General features: G+C 46.6%; 1 long non-coding RNA gene across 1 annotated transcript; it reads right to left on the bottom strand.

The window, feature by feature from the left end:
* Positions 1-2,043: 2,043 nt before the first annotated feature.
* Positions 2,044-13,147, bottom strand: LOC133088627 (uncharacterized). Its single transcript, XR_009700536.1, has 4 exons — positions 12,984-13,147; positions 3,760-3,948; positions 3,056-3,169; positions 2,044-2,371 (listed from the first exon to the last, which is right to left on the bottom strand). It is a non-coding gene; the product is annotated as an uncharacterized LOC133088627 (long non-coding RNA).
* Between the last annotated feature and the right edge of the window lie 1,096 nt (positions 13,148-14,243).

The raw sequence follows: 14,243 nt of genomic DNA, 5'->3' as shown, positions 1-14,243 counted from the left end.
TTCCTATGCTGAAGTCCTTATGCCCAGTACCTTGAAATGAGACTGTACTTGGAGATAGGGCCTTTAAAGAGGTAGTTAAGCTAAAATGAGGTCATATGGGTGAGCCCTAATCCAATATAACTGGCGTCCTTATAAGAAGAGATTAGGACAGAGACACACACTGAGGAAAGGCCATGTGAAGACATAGGAGGAAGACGGCCATCAATAAGCCAAGGAGAGAGCCCTTAAAAGCAATCAATCCTGCAGAAAATTTGATCTCAGACTTCTAGCCTCCAGAATTATGAGAAAATAAATTTGTTGTTTAAGCCACTCAGTTTGTGCTACTTTGTTATGTCAGCCCAAGCAAATTAATACAGTCCCATTTAATCCTATCAATCTAAAAAATAAATTATTAGCTCCATTTTATAGATAAGGAAACTGAGGCAAGGAGGAGTGAAATGACTTCCCCCATCTTCCAGCCCACAAGTGACAGGGTGGGATGGGAGCCTAGGTTTACCCTACATAGAGACCCCATGGTAACCAATGTCCTTCATTCTCAGGGCTCTGGGCCACTCAGAGATCTGACAAAACTGTGGTGTGCTCCCACTGACCTTTCCTCTCTCCTTGACCTTTGAGGGTTCCCTTGATGTCTCCCTCCCTCTGAGTACCCCAGCCTAACCTCAGGCATTGTCAATGACTTCCTGGCACAATTAGCTCATTGGCTTCATTCAGGACACTCAGGAATCTTTGAGTGCCCTTGTGTAGATGCTCTTTCTTGAAGTCCTAATATTTTAGGGTCTGTCTCACCCCAATATCACCAACTAGAGTTAGTGGAGGGGGGGGTGTCTCTCCACTACTGTCCTCATCTAGAAAGCTAGCCAGAGGGCAGGACAATTGTCCAAGCAGAGCACTGCACCAGTCCGACCTCAGGGTGGTTCCCATGCATCATTTTACTTAATCCTCACAACAAACCTGAGTTAGGCATTATTATCATCTTCATTTTACAGATGAGAAAACAGAGGCACCAAGCAATTAAGAAACTTGCCCAATACCACATAGTGACACTTGACCTTCCTAGGAGTCAGGGAAGGCTTCCTTGAGAAAGCACATTTGAGCTGAGAGGACTAGAAAATGGAAGAACAGCATGTGCAAAGACCCAATGGCAGGATGGAGCCTTTGCGTTTGAAGCGCTAAGGGAAGATCATGTGGCTGAAGCCCAGAGTAAGAGGAGAGAAGGGTAAGAAAGATGAGGCAGGGGCTATGCTAGGCAGGGCCTCGGAGGCCTCACTGAAGGTTTGGGTCTATGCCATAAGAGCAACAGGAAGCCATCAGGTTTTAACCAGGGAGATGACGGAATCAGGTTTGCAGTTTGAAAAAACTATTTCTGAGGACAGTGTAGATAAAAGATTACAGGGAGAGTGTAGGGAGACCATTAGGGTCCATGGCAGTAATCCGGGTAACATGGATTAGGACAATAGCAGTGGAGGTAGGAGTGTAGATGGAGGGACTTCCCTGGTGGTCCAGTGGTTAGGACTCTGTGCTTCCACTGCAGGGGGCACGGGTTCAATCCCCGGTTGGGGATCTAAGATCCTGCATGCCGCATGGCACGGTCAAAAAAATAAAAGAAAAAAAAAGGAATGGAGAGGGAAACAAATAAATGCTTTTAAGAGCCCTTTAAGAGGGAAAGTGACAGCATTTGGTGATAGATTGGACACAGGGTGAGGCAGAAGTTGAGGTCCCACGTTTCTGGCTGGTACAACTAGCTGGTCAGTACATAGCTCATTCAGACAGGGAACACTGGACAAAGAAAAGGTGTGGGAGAAACTGTGTGTTCAGCATTAGGTATGCTGAATTTGAGGTAAGACACTCAAGTGGAATTATCCAATAAGCAGTGGGGTATGCAGGTTTGAAGGTCAAAAGGGAGGTATGGCCTGGACATGACTATTTGGGAGTCGTATCCAGGACCAGTCTATCTACTAGGCATGGGTAGGCACATTAGTGCCCCAATACTCTTAAATGCTTTAAAAAATGCTTTAATCTCCTTTAAATCAGAAAAAACGTTTATTTTATTTTATTTTTTTTAAAGACACTTCTATTTCTTTTTTTTTTTTTTGGCTGCCTTGGGTCTTCGTTGCTGCGTGCGGGCTTTCTCTAGTTGCGGCAAGCGGGGGCTACTCTTCGTTGCGGTGTGCAGGCTTCTCACTGCGGTGGCTGCTCTTGTTGCGGAGCACGGGCTCTAGGCGGGTGAGCTTCAGTAGTTGTGGCTCGCGGGCTCTAGAGCACAGACTCAGTAGTTGTGGTGCATGGGCTTAGTTGCTCCGCGGCATGTGGGATCTTCCTGGACCAGGGCTTGAACCCGTGTCCCCTGCATTGGCAGGCAGATTGCCAACCACTGCACCACCAGGGAAATCCCAGAAAAAAAGTTTTAATAAAGATGTTTTAATAGATAATATTAATATATTCATCTTTACACCAATGCAGTCATAAAACATAATTTAAAAAGAAATTGTTCTGTAGGAAGGGGCCCAAAAAAGTCAAAATGCTGCCCTGGTTATATTAGTAAGGATGCTTTCTACCACAAAATATCAGAAAGCCCACTCTCAATAGCTTCAGCAGTGACAATATTTAATTTCCCTTGTTCAGCATTAGGGTGGCCTCCAGGGATGGCAGGGCACTCACGCCTTCAAGGACAAAGACTCCTTCCAGCTCTCCACTCTGCCATCCCTGCTGTTGGCTCCATTCTCAGCTTGGGAGCACACCAGCTGCAGTAGGTCCAGGACATATCCAGACTTGACAACATTCCCAGGAAGAGAGCCACTGGGAATGTCGCTTCCAGTGATTCTCTCCTAGGAGTGAGAAAACCTTTCCCAGAAGCCCCCCAGCAAATGTCCTCTTAGTCTCACTGGGTATAACCCCATTCCTAAACCAGTTACTGGCAAGAAGGAAGGAATTTATACGATGGGCTCAGACTAATCATCTGGGGTGTGTCAGAGGTTAGGGAGTCAACCATAATGCCTTCTCTAGAAGTCTTCCTCCAGGAGGTGGGACCTGAAGCCAAAAGCAAGGATGAGCTCACCCAGGGAAGAGTGTTCAGAAAGAGAAGCACAGAGGACGTAGGAGCTTCAGCATTTCCATCTACTGAGGGCTAAAGCAGCAAAGGTTGAATCAGTTCCTGCTACAGAGGGACTTCCTGTTTAATGGAAGAGACGCATCATTAAACACAGTTACAAATGGACTGGAATGTGAGAGCAGACTGGGTTGGAGGCCCAGCTGTGTGTTAATACGTATGTGACTGGGTAGGTTTCTTAAGCTTTCTACCTCAGTTTCCTTTTTGTATAGTACCCTACACATAGTAGATATCAAATAAATGCAGCCATCATTGTTTAATTATCATCCACATCATTATCATATATAGGTGGCAGGAAGCCATTGGAAGGGAATTAACAGGCAGATTTGTGTCTAGGTTAGATGGCTTAGGCAGGTTGTGCTCTGTCCCTGCTCTGGGTTTCCTCTTCACTAGGTCACTGTGAGCAACTCACTGAGTTTCCCTCTGGCTGCCCCCAAGGCTGAACCCCACCAGAAACCTCCAGGCCCCAGCAGCATCTCCATAAAATCTGTGTGTTGGTTTTAGCTGCACTCCTGTGCCTTGGAATCAGGATAAATTACTATCCCTCCTTTTACCCCTGTCTGCTTACATTGTTGCCACTCAAAGAAATTAATCAGGTTTATTAAGCATGACCTCTCTTTTGTAAGCCCTGCTCCGGGTCAGCCGATATGTACCTGTCTGCTGCTCTCCTAGTTCAGTTCCAGTTGGAGAGGCCTCAACCTTTCTCAGTGCTCTGGTGGGGGCACAGACAGGCGGCTGAGTGGCCACATCTTTTGTTATTTGCAGAGACTGATGTACTGGGCTGGATCGGACAAAGACAGGACGCTCTGCTGTAGTGAGCACAAGGCCCTTTGTTGCCATGGCTGTGGAAGAAATAGGAACAAAAGGGATAAACGTTGCATCCAAATATGCTAATAATTAACACTTAACACCATGGATATAAAAAGCATTTAATACTAAATTACTATGATCATAATAGCTATTCCTTATTCAGCCCTACTCCATATGGCATCATGGCTTGGTAGTTAAGTACATGTGAACTGGAGCCTGACTGCCTGGGTCCAAATCCTGGCTCTGCTACTTACCAGCGTGGGCAAGTTACTCACGCTCTTTGAGTCTCAGTTTTGTATCTATAAAGCACGGACAATGGAAGTACACAACTCATAGGGTTATGTGAGTTCATATTTTGCTTATAAAGCACTTAAACATGACCTACCACAAAATAAGCACTCAATAAATATTATATTTTTATATACATTGGTCAGCAAATTTAGACCTCAAAACAAACATATGACGTAGACATTATCATTATTATTATTATCCCTATTTATCAATTGAGGAAATCAAGACTCAGAGAGGTTGAGTAACTTTCCCAAGGTTACCCAGCAAGAAAGTAACAGAATCCAATTCTGACTGACCCTAAAGTCTTGTGCTTTCCACTGCACCAGGTCACTGTCTTCCATGAGCTCCTGGCAAGAGGTCCCACATCAATGTGATGGTACACTATTGGTGACTTTCACAAGTTCCTCCTCCCTTTCGTCACAGTTGGAACAAACTAGGTATTTTCAAAATGAAGGAAAGAAGAATCCTGTGGACAAGGCAGCTTAATCAAGGTTTCTCTCCTCTCCGCCCCTGCTTTATGCCCAGATCCCCAGCCTTCCCTAGAATGTACAAGGCCCAGTTCTCTAGTGGAAGCTGGAAGGCTTGCTAGGGAAGAGCAGAGACATGGCCCAACTCTGGGTAAGACTTGCTCAAGTACCACCCATCTAATGGCTTGGCTGGCAGAGTGGAGCCACAGGGAAGAACCTGGCCATGGGGTACCAGGCCATACCAGTGCCAGGGGCTGGCAGGTTTGAGGCCAAGATGATCCAGGACAGATCTTGCACCCTAAAAATCTTGGGACATCACCAATAAAATAAAGTAAAACAGCACAGCCCAAAGCACCTTCCTGCCAGAGAACTTAAAATTCTTGAAGGATGCCTGCATTTTGTTTTTTAATGTAAAGGAATCCCAGAGTCTGGCTTATCACACCTCCTGTGGAGCGGATATCTGGCTGCCAGACCAATAAGTGTTCATCAGGGCTCTGACCACTGCACAGCCTAGTCAGGCCTCTGCCCATGCGTCCACACAACCAAAGTCAGGCCTCTGCTCATGCTTCTACACAAGCAACTCTTGTTTTGTATTCAAAAGCAGTTCAATTCCTAAACAACTATCTGGGCAAAAATAAAACTCAGCCTTACAAATATCTCTGGGAAAGAGGGGCAGTTGGCTATCTCATTAATTGCAACCACTCACTGAGCCTAAACTCTGGGTGAGGCACTGTACTTACCATGACCCTTGTCACATCCCCACCCATCCCCCCACCCCTCACTTATCTCGAGTTTACGGCTAGCTCCTGATGGCCCCTCCCCTGTGCCTCTCTCATGTCCAGATGTCCATTTGCAATCAGATAAGACCTGGCTGGGTTCATCCTGGACTCTGGGAAACACAGCCCTGGCTTCTCGATGAATATACAGCCTGGTGTCAGGAATGACAGCCTGTGAAGGGGCCTCCCTAGAGTCCCCAGGCTATGCCCACACCTAGTTCAAGACAGCAGAGACTTCTCTGATGTGGACAGGCAAGCTGTCAATGCTATGTGGATCTCCTACCCCCCACTCAGGCCCTGATCACAGACCCTCTTCCTCAACCCTTTCCACCCACACCTGCCTCTTGCCTCCTACTCACACTCCTGGGGCTCTCAAATGGTGACTAGAGAAGGAAGGAAATGGCCAGGCTAAAGATTCAGTGAAAATAGCTGAAGCTTTGTACTTGGACAGATAAGGGTTTGAATTTCACCATATTACTTAACAGCTGCGTGACTTGGGCTGGTTACTTGAGTCTGGTCTCTTGAGTCTCAGTTTTCTAATCTCTGAAAGGAAAACAATCTTCTGTACTCTTAGGGTTTCTGTGAGGATTGGAAAAGATATGTATAAGTATGTTATGCCCAGAGGCACTGAATAAATGGTAGACATTGTCAGACATAAGTTGGTCTCTTTATATTCCTTTAAAGTATATATACTTTCTCTCCCTAAATTCTTACAACCACCAGGCTACAGGGTCAGCCCACCAGTGGTGTTGCTGCAAGGAGCTTGGCTGGGTTGGAGCCAGCTCTCCTGCTGGGCCTGGACCTTAGTCTAGTGCATTGGTGGGGGTTTCAACCCCTCTGTCCATGGTTCAGTGACCAATCCTCCTGATTTGCCTGGGATTGTCCCAGATTTATGACTAAAATTTCCACATCCTGGGAGCACAGGCAGTTCAGTCTTGGGAAAACTGGTATGATCGGTCACCCTATCAAGCCAGCTGACCCACAGCAGATGGAGAACGTGTCAGACCCAGGAAGTAGCTGGGCTTCCCATAACCTTTCCCAGTTTGCTGGATGGATGGGCCAGGCTGGGCATCAAATCTGCCCTTCCTTCTGGGTTCCCAGCCAAGACCTGGTTAAGTTGAGGCCAAGGGTGACACCCAGAGGTCATGTGAAAAACTGCAGTCTGGTAATCACCCACCTGGCCCTTGAGGCCTTCGCTTGTTCATTAGTAAATATTTATTGAGCTCTCAACACGTGGCAACCCTTGTGTTAGGCATTGGGCATAAGTCTCAGGGTCTTGGAAGGCATCCTCAAACAAGTTAAATTTATGCTGAGACCTACTTATTGAGAAGGTGTTTGCCAGGTCAAGGCAGGAGGGAAAGAGAGAGTATTCCAGGCAGGAACGAACAGCAAAGACAAAAACTCTGTGTGGGAAGGAGCATAAAACATTCAAGAAACTAATTACAGTATGAAGGAGGGGGTTAGTAGTGACAACAGTTGGTGACTAACAATTGTTAGTGGTGACAACATTTAGGTTGTCAAGGCCTAATCAGCCAGGGGAGATTTATTTGTCTTTACCCTAAGTGCAATCAGAATTTAGTGAAGGGATTTAAGCAGGACTGTAACATAATTAGATCTGCATTTTTCAAAGCTCACTCTGGCTACAGGGTGGAGACTGGTTTGGAGAGTAGTAAGTCTAAAGCCAGGGAGGCAATTAGAAGGTCATTGCAGTGTGCAGGTGGTACACAGTGAGGACCTGGACTTGGGTAGTGTGGGGAGATGATGAGACATGTGATGGTTTGAGAGATATTATGGAGATAGAATGGGCAGGGACATGGTGATTGACTGGAGGTGAAGGTTGAGGGACAGTGAGGTTCAAAAATGACTTGCAGGTTTCTGGCTAGGACCACTGGACAGCAGTGGAACAGCTGCTGAGAAGGGAGCACCAGAAGGAGGAGGATGTTGGGCATGTTGAATCTGAGGTGCCTGTGGGACATGCACATCAAGATGGCAAATAAGCAGGTGGATAAAGATTAGGAAGAAGGAAATAATGTGGGGGTCATCTGCATGCAGATGGTAACTGAAGCCCTAAGCAGCACCAACATTCACAAGTGGGCAGAGGAAGACCAGGCAAGTACGGTATTATAAAAGCCAGGGCAAGAGTGTTTCAGAAAGGAGAGAGCGGTCAACCTCTCCTTAGATCCTTTTATTTTTTTTATTTTTTTTTTTTTTCTGTGATATTTTCTCTTTGCTCTGCAGTGGTGCCTCCGATTTTTTTCTTGGTTTTTATTTTTATTTATTTTTTTTTATTTTTTTTTAAATTTTATTTATTTATTTATTTATTTATTTATTTTTTGGCTGTGCTGGGTCTTCGTTTCTGTGCGAGGGCTTTTCTCTAGTTGTGGCAAGTGGGGGCCACTCTTCATCGCGGTGCGCGGCCTCTCTTGTTGCGGAGCACAGGCTCCAGACGCGCAGGCTCAGTAATTGTGGCTCACGGGCCTAGTTGCTCCGCGGCATGTGGGATCTTCCCAGACCAGGGCTCGAACCCGTGTCCCCTGCATTGGCAGGCAGAGTCTCAACCACTGCGCCACCAGGGAAGCCCTCCTTAGATCCTTTTAAAGTGAAGTGGTGGAGAGAAGCCAAGTTAGAGTGAGTTGTGCTGTAAGTAGGAGGTAAAGAGGTGGAGAAAGCAACTGTAGACAACTCTTTCAATAAATTTGGCTAAACTATCAAAGTTGATGAGAGTGTAATTAGGTACAACTTTTTTGAATGGCAATTAGGCAGAATTTATGAAAATTAAAAATACACACAGCCTTTACCCCAACAATTCTACTTCCAAGAAGTTAGCCTACAAATGTACTTCATCCATGCACAAAGACTTACAGAGAGGATGTTTACTGTGGCATTTTATAAATAGCTAAAGTGAAATACAATTTGCATACTCATCAACAGGAGGCTGGTTAAATTAGCTATAAAACAGCCACACACAGGATATTATATATCTGTTAAAAAGAACATGCTGGGGGGTGGTGGTGGTGGGATGAACTGGGAGATTGGGATTGACATATATACACTAATGTATAAAATAGATAACTAATAAGAACCTGCTGTATAAAAAAAATAAATTAAATTAAATTTAAAAAAATAACATGCTAGATTTACATGTATTGAAATGGATGCATCAAGACTGGATGCATCAGGACTTCCTTGGTGGTGCGGTGGTTGGGAGCCCGCCTGCCAATGCAGGGGACACGGGTTCAAGCCCTGGTCCAGGAAGATCCCACATGCCGTGGAGCAACTAAGCCCGTGCGCCACAACTACTGAGCCTGCACTCTAGAGCCCGTGAGCCACAACTACTGAGCCCATGTGCCACAACTACTGAAGCCCGCGCGCCTAGAGCCCATGATCTGCAACAAGACAGGAAACCGCATTGAAAGGCCCGCGCACCACAATGAAGAGTGGTCCCCACCCGCCGCAGCTAAAGGGGGCCCGCATGCAGCAACAAAGACCCAATGCAGCCAAAAATAAAAATAAATAAAAAATAAATTAATAAAAAAAAAAAGACTGGATGCATCAAGGAAAAAGGACAGCCATATATGCTTGTATAAATGCATAGAAAATGCTTTAAAAGGATACACAAGAAACTCTTCACAGTGGTTATTTCTGCAGGGTAGTCAGCGTAAGGAGAATTTTACTTTTCATTTTATGTTTTTTCATGTTTGGATTTTTTAAAATATTTATTTATTTATTTGGCTGCGCCGGGTCTTAGTTGCAGCATGTGGGATCTTCATTGCGGCATGTGGGGTTTTTAGTTGAGGCATGGGGGATCTCGTTCCCTGACCAGGGATCGACCCCAGGCCCCCTGCATTGGGAACGTGGAGTCTTAGCCACTGGACCACCAGAGAAGTCCCTATATGTTTGGATATTTATTGCAAGCATGTACAGTGAAATTTTACATAATTTATATGTCTTTAAAAACTAATTTTCGGGGCTTCCCTGGTGGCGCAGTGGTTGAGAATCTGCCTGCCAATGCAGCGGACATGGGTTCGAGCCCTGGTCTGGGAAGATCCCACATGCCGTGGAGCAACTGGGCCCGTGAGCCACAACTACTGAGCCTGCGCGTCTGGAGCCTGTGCTCTGCAACAAGAGAGGCCACGATAGTGAGAGGCCTGCGCACCGCGATGAAGAGTGGCCCCCGCTCGCCGCAACTAGAGAAAGCCCTCGCACAGAAACGAAGACCCAACACAGCCAAGAATAAATAAATAAATTAATTTTTTTTAAAAAAACTAATTTTCAATGGGCAGAAGACCTAAATAGACATTTCTCCAAAGAAGACATACAGATGGTCAATAGGCACATGAAAAGACACTCAGCATCACTAATTATTATATAAATGCAAATCTAAACGACAATGAGGTACCACCTCACAATGGTCAAAAATCAAATCATCAGAAAGGCTACAAACAATAAATGCTGGAGAGGGTGTGGGGAAAAGGGAACCCTCCTACACTGTTGGTGGGAATGTAAATTGGTGCAGCCTCTATGGAAAACAGTATGGAGGTTCCTTAAAAAACTAAAAATAGAGCTACCGTATGATCCAGCAATCCCACTCCTGGGCATATATCTGGAAAAGATGAAAACGCTAATTCAAAAAGATACATGCAGGGAACTCCCTGGCAGTCCAGTGGTTAAGAAGGCACTTTCACTGCTGTGGGCCTGGCTTCAATCCCTGGCTGGGGAACTAAGATCCCACAAGCTGAGCGGCGCCAGCAGTGGGCGGGGAGCTAAGAGAATAAATGCACTATAATGGTTAAGAGACTAAAAATTAAAAAATAAGCCAGATTTGAAATTCCATCCTCTCCACTTACCAGCTGTCTGCCTTGTGCAAATTATTTAACTCTTCTTTGCCTCAGTCTCCCCATCTACAAAGTGGACATGATTATAGTATTTTTGTTTAATGAGTTAATGTATGTTAAGCATAGAAGTCTTTGTTCTTATTACAAATAGCCATTATCCACAATTAGATTAAAAGTAGGGGCAATGCCAAGTGTGTGTGTGTGTTCTTAGCAGACAGCAAAGTTCCCCATACATAGTATAAGTAAAACAAATATTTATTAAATAAATGAAATACCAGAAAGAAAAAAGTACTCGGAAAATCATTTTTTGTTCTCAGACACTTTTTTTTACTTTGTATATGTTAGTTCCATGAAATAAAATGTTAAATTTTAAAAAATCGTGGTATATGGGACTTCCCTGGTGGCGCAGTGGCTAAGACTCCGTGCTCCCAATGCAGGAGCCCGGGTTTGATCCCTGGTCAGGGAACTAGATCCCACATGCATGCTGCAACTAAGGAGCCCTGGAGCCGCAACGAAGGAGCCTGCCTGCCGCAACTAAGACCTGGTGCAACCAAATAAATAAATATCTTTTTTAAAAAATGTGGTATATATATACAGTGGAATATTAGCCATAAAAAGAATGAAATATTGCCATTTGCAGCAACATGGGTGGACCTAGAGAATATCACACTAAGTGAAGTAAGTTAGAGAAAGACAAATATATATCACTTATATGTGGAATCTAAAATATAACACAAATGAATATGTATATACAAAACAGAAAGAGACTCACAGACATAGAAGACAAACTTATGGTTACCAAAGGGGAAAGGGACGGGGGTCAGTGGGAGAATAAATTAGGAGTGTGGGATTAACAGATACAAACTACTATACATAAAATAAATAAGCAACAAGAATTTACTGTATAGCACAGGGAACTATATTCAATATCTTGTAGTAACCTATGAAGGAAAATAATCTGAAAAAAAAATATATATATATATAACTGAATCACTTTGCTGTACACATGAAACTAGCACAATATTGTAAATCAACTGTACTTTAATTTTTAAAAATCCTTATTTTTATAAGTTTGGCTGTGAAGGGTAGGAGAATTATACAAAAATAGTTGTAGAAGTAAGCAGGATAGAGGGAGGGTTTTTTGGTTTTTTTTTTTTAAGATGAGAGAGACCTGATGATCTCTCTTAAAAGGGAGAGAATGAAGACATATAGGAGAGAGAGGAAAATCAGTAAAGCAAGCTCACTGATGATGTGAGTGTTGGTGAGACCCAGAGCCCTGGTTAGTCTAACCCAGGTGGCATTCTTACTTCTTACTTCACAGTGACAGGGGAGGAGAGGGTGGTATCAGCAGGTCTTCAGAGCACCTGTAGAGGTCCTGCCCTGTGGAAATGAAAATACATCTCTTCCCCAGGAAGCTCCCAATCTAGGGGTTTAATGAGTTGACCCTTGAACAACGTGGTGGGGGGGGCGGGTAGGGTTGGGGGCCAACCCCTGCACAGTTGGAAATCCCTGTAAAATCTGCATATAACTTTACAGTCGGCTCTCCACACCTGCAGTTCCGCATCCTCGGATTCAACGCACCACGAATGATGTACTACTGTAGTATGTATTTACTGAAAAAAACCCTGCATATGAGTGGACCCGCATGTAAGTTCAAACCCATGTTATTCAAGGGTCAACTGGGACTTCCCTGGAGTCCAGTGGTTAAGACTCCGCACTCCTACTGCAGGGGATGCGGGTTCGATCGCTGGCCAGAGAACTAATAAACTGCATGCTGCGCAGTGCGGCCAAAAAATTTTTTTAAAAAAAGGGTCAACTGTACTAACAATTGCCAATCAACTACACTTGCTCTCACCTCCACACCTTTGTATAAGCCGTGTCCTCCACCTGGAACACTTCACTCCCAACCTCCAACACATAAAGGTACCCCTCACCTTGTCAATTCCTACTCAAACTTCTGGTCTCAGCTTCTCCTGGGAAGCCTTCCCTAGTCCTCCAGACAATGTTAGAAGCAACAATCTCTTCACTGGCCTCCCCATTCTGCCCTTGCTCCCCTCCATCCTATTATCAACTCAGCAGCCAGAGAGGTTCAATAGAAATGTGGAGTCTGATCAGGTCACCCTTCAGCTTAAACCCTCCAGTGGCTTCCTATCGTGTTCAGAGTAAAAGCCAAAGTTTGCCTTATGGCTACTATTCCCCCTCCTCCCTATCCTATTCCAGCTCCAATACACCAGCCCCATTCCTGCCTCAGGGCCTTTACATTTGTTCCTCTTGCCACCTCGCTTCCTTCAGGAATTAACTCAAAAGTCACCTTCTCGCAATTCTGACATACACTACAACATGGATGAAACTTACAGGCATTATGCTAAGTGAAATAGGCCAGTCACATACACACACACACACACAAACACTGCACGATTTCACTTACATGAGGTACCTAGAGTAGTCAAAATCATAACAGAGATAGAAAATAGAACAGTGGTTGCCAGGGGCAGGGAGAGGGGAGAGTGGCGAGCTATCTAAAGGGTACAGTGTCAGCTGTGGAGGAAGGGTTCAGAGTATGGATGAGGTGATGGTTGCACGACATGAATGTACTTAATACCACTGAACTGTACCTTAAAAATGTAACGTGGTGAATATTATGTGTGTTTTACCACCACACACACACACACACACACACACACACACACAAAGTCACCTTCTCTGAGGTCTTCCAGGTCACTCATAAAAAGTCAAGGGCTCAAGGAGAAGAACGGAATAACGTGGAGGTAGGGCAGGGACAAGGCCAGAAAGGAAGGAGCATCCGAGGTCGCCTCCGGGATGGGGAGCGAGCTCCGGACGGGCGCGGCCAGAAAGGCGGGAGTTTCCGGGAGCCGATTTCAGGGGAAGGAAGGAAGGAGGGAACTTGGGAGGGGCGGGGTCAGGTAAGGGAGGGGCGGGGTGGGGAGGGGAGGGGCGGGGTGGGGAGGGGAGGGGCGGGGTGGGGAGGGGAGGGGCGGGGTGGGGAGGGGAGGGGCGGGGTGGGGAGGGGAGGGGCGGGGTGGGGAGGGGAGGGGCGGGGTGGGGAGGGGAGGGGCGGGGTGGGAGGGGAGGGGCGGGGTGGGGAGGGGAGGGGCGGGGTGGGGAGGGGAGGGGCGGGGTGGGGAGGGGAGGGGCGGGGTGGGGAGGGGAGGGGCGGGGTGGGGAGGGGAGGGGCGGGGTGGGGAGGGGAGGGGAGAGGGGAGGAGAAGGGGAGGGGAAGGAGCGGGGAGCGGGCGGGGGTCAGGATTTCTGCAGGGGCAGAGTGTGTCTCGGGTAGCCGCCGGCCTAGCCTGAGAGCTCCGAGAGTTCGATTCCTCCGCCCTCCACAGCCCTTGTCGTTGTAGAAGGCAGATGTATAGGAGAGGCGTCACCACCTAGCCTCTCGGACCCGCGCGCGCGCCCTCCAGTGGTATTGGCTGGTTCCCTCAGGTCTCGACCTGCGCGCCCACCCTCGTTATCAGTAGCTCCAGGAGGAGTGCAACCGCGGCCAGGCTCGGAGGACCCATCTTGGGAAAGTTCCGCAAGGTCCTGATCGCAGGAGGACACGAGTCTGATCCCAGGAGGTCACGGCCAAGACGCCAGCAGGGCTGCAGGAAGTAGAGTCTAGTTCTCTAACCCCAGCTGGTCTCCAGAGCCCAGTCTATGCATTGGGCCAAAGTCAAACACAGTGCCCTTGCAGGGCAGCGTGCCCCAGACAAGGTCACCCTTTTCTTTAAGACAACCCCCACTTAGCTTCCGGAAATCTACCCTCCCCCAGGTCAGAAGTGATTGGTCAGGGGTCCTGTTTCTGTTCCCTCTGTCCATACCTGGAGCCCTTGAGTGGAAATTCCTTCTCCGGGACCAAAGGCCTGGAAGCTGCTCCCTTGGGGCCCCAATCATGATAGCTGGGGCAGAGCATTGCCTTTTCTGTACCAGCCCACTCAGATCCCTATTCCCA

This window comes from Eubalaena glacialis, chromosome 3, assembly GCF_028564815.1.
Source record: "Eubalaena glacialis isolate mEubGla1 chromosome 3, mEubGla1.1.hap2.+ XY, whole genome shotgun sequence".
NCBI classification, from domain to species: Eukaryota; Metazoa; Chordata; class Mammalia; order Artiodactyla; family Balaenidae; genus Eubalaena; species Eubalaena glacialis.
This window is presented reverse-complemented; position numbering and strand designations above follow the sequence as displayed.